The sequence below is a fragment of the Salvelinus sp. IW2-2015 genome, linkage group LG3 (genome assembly GCF_002910315.2).
Source record: "Salvelinus sp. IW2-2015 linkage group LG3, ASM291031v2, whole genome shotgun sequence".
Lineage (NCBI taxonomy): Eukaryota > Metazoa > Chordata > Actinopteri > Salmoniformes > Salmonidae > Salvelinus > Salvelinus sp. IW2-2015.
Genome location: NC_036840.1, coordinates 34262194 through 34271122, shown reverse-complemented (window position 1 = coordinate 34271122; position 8929 = coordinate 34262194).

The window sequence follows — 8929 nt, the reverse complement described above, 5'->3', positions numbered from 1 at the left end:
TCGTCGCACTTTGTCCCATTATCCGCGACTTTCAGCCACGGTTCCACTTATCCATGGCACTTACAATTTCCTCAGTGCTTGCTGTTGCTGCTCTCTACCACTCGTCTGCTCTCTCTTTCTTCTCTCTCTCTCCTCTGAGGATCTCGAGGCTTGCACCACTCCACGCGATCTTCTGCACCTCTCTCTTCTCTCTCTCTCTCTCTCTCTCTCTCTCTCTCTCTCTCTCCTCTCTCTCTCTCTCTCTCTCTCTCCTGTCTCTCACCATCCCTAAAGTCTCTTACATTTCAATCTCTCTCTCTCTCTCCTCTCTCTCTCTCTCTCTACTCTCTCAGCTCTCTCTCTCTCCTCTCTCTCTCTCTCTCTCTCTCGCTCTTCTCTTCTCTCACTCTCTCTCTGTTCGCTCCACCATCCCTCAAGTCTCTACTCCTTTATCTCTCTCTCTCTCTCTCTCGTCTCTCTCTCTCTCTCCCTCTCTTCTCTCTCTTCTCTCTCCTCTCTCTCTCTCTCTTCTCTCTCTCTTCTCTCTCTCTCTCTCTCTTCTCGCTTCTCTCTCTCTCTCTCTCTCTCTCTCTCTCTCTCTCTCTCTACTCTCTCTCTCTTGTCGCCACCATCCCTCACAGTCGCTACTCCTTTATCTTCACTCTCTCTTTCTCTCTCCTCTTTCTTTAGTGCGGGCTTTCAGCACCTCAGTGGGGTAATTTTTGCCACATGCGCAGCATCGGATGGAGTAGCTCACTCTTCTCTCTCTCTCTCTCTCTTTCTGTCTTTCTCTAACCTGTGTGTTTGTCTTCTTTTTGCCTGCAAGAAATGATTTCCTTCCCAAGCATTCAGCGCTGGACAGCGAAGGAGATGGTGATGGCGGGAGCCTACCACTACTGTATCGCTTAGACTGTCAGTCCCCGCCTCCCTCTCTCCTTCTCTCTCCTCTCTCTTCTCTCTCATCCGCTCTCTCTCTCTTCTCTCTCTCTCTCTCTCTGTCTTCTCTCTCTGTACTCTGCACCCCTCTGTTCCTCTTTAACCCTTAGACTCTATCTCTGTGTGTATGTGGCGGAAAAAGAATTATTGTGTCCCTATGCCTTATACAGTTCACTCTCCCCAACCAAGTAACTCCACAGGAAGATAGGCTAACATTTCGCTACATCAACAAGATGTCGTGGGAATGTCCTATTTTTCGCAATTAGCCTATTGCTTTCTAATGCCTTCCAGTAAATAGGTCACACTGTAGAAGGCTCCCTTATGGCGAAACATGCTTCTCCAGATACTTAAACAATGACTTTACCCCCTTTTTCTCCCCCATTTCATGCTATCCAATTGTAGTAGTTACTGTCTTGTCACTACAACTTCCCGTACGGGCTCGGGAGAGACAAGAGCCATTGTGTCCTCCGAGAAAACACACCCATACGAAGCCAAGCCACACTCTTCTTAACACAGCATGCACCAACCTGGAAGCCAGCCACACCAATGTGGTCGCGAGGAAACACTGACACCTAGTGACCTGGTCAGCGTGACTGTGCCCGGCGCGCCACAGAAAGTCACTAGTGCGCCGATGAGACAAGACATCCCTACCTCCCAAACCCGGAACGAAACAGGCCAATCTTGTGTTGGCCCCATGGACCTCCCGGGCGCGCGCCGGCTGCCAACAGAGCCTGGGCTCGCAACCCAGAGTCTCTGCTGCACAGCTGGCACTGCGCATTGCCTTTAAACACCACTGCCGCCACCTGGGAGGCCTCTTCAGATACTTCTTTTATTTTTTATTCAAGAAACACGAAAAATTAAGTAAAACTTTAGGACAAAACTTTTCGGATGCAAAACACACCATTTTCTACTTTAAACGTAATGACAAAGGTCTGTTCTTACACACCAACCACATGAACAACAAATTGAATTATCTCTTGTTTGAACCGCTTCTGTCTACCACCTAGTAACGACATGCCACCAGCCTCCCCGCCAGTGGCCGCCCACGCGATCTAAGCACTGCAGTGCTTGATGTTACTCAGTCTTAGAAGAATGAGACCATGAAGCCGCAGCGTAGGAAAGTGTTCGTGATTTTAAATACTGAAACTCCCGACAATAACAACCAAAATACAAAACCGAAACCGTACACGTTCTGCCAGGGCTTAACAGCAACTAATGCCAAAAACAAGATCCCACAGATCTAAGGTGCGGGAAAAAGGGCTGCCTAAGTATGATCCCCAATCAGACGACAACGCATACACAGCTGGCCTCTGATTGGCAACCAATACTAGGCCAACAAAGAAATAAACATAGATTGCCCATAAAAAAGGCTCTCTAAGTCAGGGCGCTGACACTTAGGCCATCGAGTACAGATCCGGATACGATCCCGAGCTGTCTGGTCGCAGCCGGCCGACGACCGCGGAGGACCCCATGCCAGGGGACGCACAGATTTGGCCCAGTGTCGTCCGGAATTAGCGGGCAGCGGTTTGGCGCGGCCCGGGATGTCCTTGTCCATCGCCGTTCTAGCAACTCCGTGGAGGGCACGGCGCGCATGGCACGATACACGGTTCACCAGTTGTATGGTGTTTCCTTCCGACACAGTGTTGCGCATTGGCTTTCGGGTTAAGCTAGCCAGGCGTGATCACGAAGCAGTGCGCCGCTTGCAGGTTGTGTTTTGGAGGATGCATGGCTCTCGACCTTCGCCTCTCCAAGTCATTACGGAGTTTGCAAGCGATGGGACAAGACTGTACAGATAACTACAAATGGAAAGCCCACTGCATCCACAGAATATAAGTTCTGGCTTAACTAGCGGGTGTGCTTTGATTCTAAATTAGCAATGAAACCAAAAAGAGGGTAGATGCATATTTGATGTGCCTTGTGTCCTAATGAGATGTGTCTTTCTGTTTTACTGAATTTAAAAAACTAATTTTAAAAATAATTTCACTTTTATTTAACAGCGTAGCGCCCCAGTTGAGAACCAAGTTCTCATTTACAACTGCGACCTGGCCAAGATAAAACAAAGCAGTGACACAAACAACAATACAGAAGTTACACATGGAATTAAACAAACATAAAGTCAACTATCACAATTGAACATCTCGTATACAGTGTGGCCTCAAATAAGTAAGGAGGTGGCAATCAATAGGCCAATATGGGAAGTAATTTTACAATTTAGCAATTTGCATCTGGCAGTGATATATGTGCAGATGAGGATGTGCAGGAGGCTGAAGAAATTCGGCTTTGTCACCAAAACATCACCAACCTTTACATATGCACAATCGAGAGCATTCTGTCGGGCTGAATCACGCCTGGTACGGCAACTGCTCCGCCACAACCGTAAGGCCTCTCCAGAGGGTAGTGACGGTCTGCACAACGCATCACCGGGGGCAAACTACCTGCCCTCCAGGACCTACACCACCCGATGTCACAGGAAGGCCAAAAAGATCATCAAGGACAACAACCACCCGAGCCACTGCCTGTTCACCCCGCTATTATCCAGAAGGCGAGGTCAGTACAGGTGCATCAAAGCGGGGACCGAGAGACTGAAAAACAGCTTCTATCTCAAGGCCATCAGACTTTCAAACAGCCATTACTAACATTGAGTGGCTGCTGCCAACATACTGAAATCTTTAGCCACTTTAATAATAAAAAATTGATGTAATAAATGTATCACTAACCACTTTAAACAATGCCACTTTTAAGATATGTTTACATACCCTACATTACGCATCTCATATTTATATACTACTCTATACCATCTACTGCATCTTGCCTATGCTGTTCGGCCATCGCTCATCCATATATTTTTATGTACATATTCTTATCATTCCTTTACACTTGTGTGTATCAAGGTAGTTGTTGTGAAAATTGTAGATTACTTGTTAAATATTACTGCACGGTCGGAACTAGAAGCACAAGCATTTCGCTACACTCGCATTAACATCTGCTAACCATAAGTATGTGACAAATACAATTTGATTTGATTTGATACCGGTGTGCAAAAAGAGCAGCAAAACAAAAACAATATGGCGATGAGATTGAGGAAATGTGTCTATTTGGTGACATTTTGTCACTTGCAAAAAAAAGAAAGAAAAGGTTGACTGACTATCAAAGTTCCTGTCATGTTCATGACGTTGTTTGAAAGATAAAACCTTTATCCGTGCTGACTCACCTCTCCCTGTGAATCCACATCACACACTAGGTGTGCTCACAACCCACCTTGAAAGTGTCAAAGAACGTCTACTCTTTTGAAATGTTATTTTTTTGGGGTGTTACATCTTCACTTTAACTGGCATTTTCAAATGTTCTTGGGTTGGAGTTCTGGGTTCTCGGATAGGGTCCACACCCCCCCCCCCCCGCCCACTCTAGTCTATCCACTTTTGTAGCACCCAACAGCAGGAACACTTCCATCAGTATACAGTTTTAAGTAGCAGTAGAGAGGGCGTTCAGAAACAACTCAGACACACACACACACACTCCAGGAATAAGGGCCTTCATCCCGGTCCCCATTCTGCCTTTCCCCAGACTGGGCTAAAAGGCCTGACTCGATCCTCAGTGGCTGGTGACTCAGAAGATAATACTGGAGCCCAGTGGACCAGCCAGGTACACCAGGTGAGACGAAAGAAAACAAAGATCAATACGAATTGAGCTGAAGTGGCCTGTCCAGAGAGGGGAGAACCGCAGTGCGGTAAAGTAGTCCTCCTCACCAACCCACCCAGCAACATCCAATTAAAGTGCACGAGCCACCAGAGCAGAAACGCTGAGTGACAAAGATGGGAGTCCAGAATGCTAGCTTGAAGCTGTGTGTCATCGTTACGCACACCGTCGGAGTCAGGCGTCTACTCTCTCGCTAATGATGCAGTCTCAGCGTGCCGCCAAGTTAGAAGGAGCGGTCTCGCTTCAGTTGGAAAGCAGACCTTTCCTGGAGGATCATACCACCCACCCCCAGGTCTCGGCTATTTTCTACTCATGCATATTATATTTCAGTCCGGCGGAATCTTACAGAGTATCGTTTGAGGTTCTGGACTCGACCGGCTTTGAAGTTTGGTTATAGACTTTAAAAGTCGCCGTGGGAGTGATGTCACTGTCTCAAACCACTTAACCCTTAGATTCAAGTTAAAGGCCTCTCATTTTGTTGTGGGATCGAAAGGAATAGAGCAGCGGCTGCCATATCAAATCAAATCAAATGTTATTGGCCACATACACGTGATTAGCAGATGTTATTGCGCGTGTAGCGAAATGCTTGTGCTTCTAGCTCCGACAGTGCAGTAATATCTAACAAGTAAAATTGAACAAATTACACAACATATATCCAATACACACAAATCTAAGTAGGAATGAATTAAGACTATATACATATGGACAAGCCGATGTCAGAGCGGAATGGACCTAAATACAGTAGAAAGTATAGAAAACAGTATATACATATGAGATGATAATGCAAGATATGTAAGCATTATTACAGTGAATGAGATATCGTAGAATACCATATAAAACAGTATATACACATGAGATGAGTAATGCCAGATTGTCACGTTCCTGACCTTATTTCCCTTGCTTTGTATTTATTTAGTATGGTCAGGGCGTGAGTTGGGGGTGGTTGTGCTATGTGTTTTCTATGTTGGGATTGTGTGTCGGCCTGGTATGTATTCTCAATCAGAGGCAGCTGTCAATCGTTGTCCCTGATTGAGAATCATACTTACGGCAGCGGGGTTTCACGCTTTGGTTTGTGGGTTTTGTTCCTTGTGTTAGTGTTTCGCCACACGGGACTGTTACGGTATGTTCGTTTGTTGTTTATATCGTGTATTGTTTCGTGTACATTAATATCATGGAAACTTACCACTCTGCAAACTATGGTCCTCCGATGCTTCTCGCCTCTCCTCGTCCGATGAGGAGGACGAAATACAGACTGCCGTTACAGAAACACCCACCACAAAGGACCAAGCAGAGTGGTAAAGCGACAGCAGCACGCAGCGGAAAAAGACACAGGACTCATGGACTTGGGAGGAGATCCTGGACGGCAAGGGACCCTGGGCTCAGCCAGGGGAATATCGCCGTCCAAGGCAGAGTTGAGGCAGCGCAAGGCAGAGAGCGCTGGTATGAGAGGCAGCGCGGCGACGCGGTTGGAAGCCCGAGAGTCAGCACCAAAAAATGTGCTTGGGGGGGCACACGCGGAGTGTGGCTAAGTCCGGGTAGGAGACTGAACCAACTCCCGTGCTTACCGTTGCGACAGTGCACGAGCGGCGTCGTACTGGTCAGACACCCGTGTTATGCGGTGGAGCCGCACGGTGTCCCCAGTACGCGTGCTTAGCCCAGTGCGGGCTATTCCACCTCGCCGCACTGCGCCGGGCTAGGTGGGCATCCGAGCCAGGTCGCCATGAAAGCCGCCCAAACGCATCCTGGTCTCACCAGTGCGTGCTCCTCGGCACCGGCGTAACATCGGCACCACTGCGCCTTACAAATGGTGTAAACGTGAAACCCCGGCTGCCTAAGTATGATTCTCAATCAGGGACAACGATTGACAGCTGCCTCTGATTGAGAATCATACCAGGCCGAACACAAAATCCCAACATAGAAAACACACATAGACAACCCACCCCAACTCACGCCCTGACCATACTAAATAAATACAAAGCAAGGGAAATAAGGTCAGGAACGTGACAATCTGGCATTACTCATCTCATGTGTATATACTGTTTTATATGGTATTCTACGATATCTCATTCACTTAATAATGCTTACATATCTTGCATTAYTCATCTCATATGTATATACTGTTTTCTATACTATTCTACTGTAATTTAGTCCATTCCGCTCTGACATCGCTTGTCCATATGTATATAGTCTTAATTCATTCCTACTTAGATTTGTGTGTATTGGATATATGTTGTGTAATTTGTTCAATTTTACTTGTTAGATATTACTGCACTGTCGGAGCTAGAAGCACAAGCATTTCGCTACACCCGCAATAACATCTGCTAATCACGTGTATGTGGCCAATAACATTTGATTTGATTTGATATGGCAGCCGCTGCTCTATTCATTTCGATCACACACAAAATGGAAGGCCTTTAACTTGAATCTAAGGGTTAAGTGGTTGAGACATGACATCACTCCCACGGCGACTTTTAAGTCTAAACCAAACTTCAAAGCCGGTCGAGTCCAGAACCTCAAACGATACTCTGTAAAGATTCCGCCGGACTGAAATATAATATGCATGAGTAGAAAATAGCCGAGACCTGGGGGTGGGTGGTATGATCCTCCAGGAAAGGTCTGCTTCCAACTGAGCGAGACCGCTCCTCTAATGTGGCGGCACGCTGAGACTGCATCATTAGCGAGAGAGTAGACCCTGACTCCGACGGTGGCGTAACGATGACACACAGCTTCAACTTAGCATTCTGGACTCCCATCTTGTCACTCAGCGTTTCTGCTCTGGTGCTCGTGCACTTTAATTGGATGTTGCTGGGTGGGTTGGTGAGGAGGACTACTTTACCGCACTGCGGTTCTCCCCCTCTCTGGACAGGCCACTTCAGCTCAATTCGTATTGATCTTGTTTCTTCGTCTCACCTGGTGTCACCTGGCTGGTCCACTGGGCTCCAGTATTATCTCTGAGTCACCAGCCACTGAGGATCGAGTCAGGCCTTTAGCCCAGTCTGGGGAAAGGCAGAATGGGACCGGATGAAGGCCCTTATTCCTGGAGTGTGTGTGTGTGTGTCTGAGTTGTTTCTGAACGCCCTCTCTACTGCTACTTAAAACTGTATACTGATGGAAGTGTTCCTGCTGTTGGGTGCTACAAAGTGGATAGACTAGAGTGGATATTATGTGCAGATGAGGATGTGCAGGAGGCTGAAGAAATTCGGCTTGTCACCAAAAACACTCACAACCTTTACATATGCACAATCGAGAGCATTCTGTCGGGCTGTATCACCGCCTGGTACGGCAACTGCTCCGCCCCAACCGTAAGGCTCTCCAGAGGGTAGTGAGGTCTGCACAACGCATCACCGGGGCAAACTACCTGCCCTCCAGGACACCTACACCACCCGATGTCACAGGAAGGCCAAAAAGATCATCAAGGACAACAACCACCCGAGCCACTGCCTGTTCACCCCGCTATTATCCAGAAGGCGAGGTCAGTACAGGTGCATCAAAGCGGGACCGAGAGACTGAAAAACAGCTTCTATCTCAAGGCCATCAGACTTTCAAACAGCCATACTAACATTGAGTGGCTGCTGCCAACATACTGAAATCTTTAGCCACTTTAATAATAAAAATTGGATGTAATAAATGTATCACTAACCACTTTAAACAATGCCACTTTAATATAATGTTTACATACCCTACATTACGCATCTCATATTTATATACTGTACTCTATACCATCTACTGCATCTTGCCTATGCTGTTCGGCCATCGCTCATCCATATATTTTTATGTACATATTCTTATTCATTCCTTTACACTTGTGTGTATCAAGGTAGTTGTTGTGAAATTGTAGATTACTTGTTAAATATTACTGCACGGTCGGAACTAGAAGCACAAGCATTTCGCTACACTCGCATTAACATCTGCTAACCATAAGTATGTGACAAATACAATTTGATTTGATTTGATACCGGTGTGCAAAAGAGCAGAAAACAAACAATATGGCGATGAGATGAGGAAATGTGTCTATTTGGTGACAATTTTGTCACTTGCAAAAAAAAGAAAGAAAGGTTGACTGACTATCAAAGTTCCTGTCATGTTCATGACTGTTTGAAAGATAAAACCTTTATCCGTGCTGACTCACCTCTCCCTGTGAATCTCACATCACACACTAGGTGTGCTAACACCACCTTGAAAGTGTCAAAGAACGTCTACTCTTTTGAAATGTTATTTATTTTGGGGTGTTACATTTCACTTTAACTGGCATTTCAAATGTTCTTGGGTTGAGTTCTGGGTTCTCGGTATGGGTCAACCCCCCCCCCCCGCCCGCTCG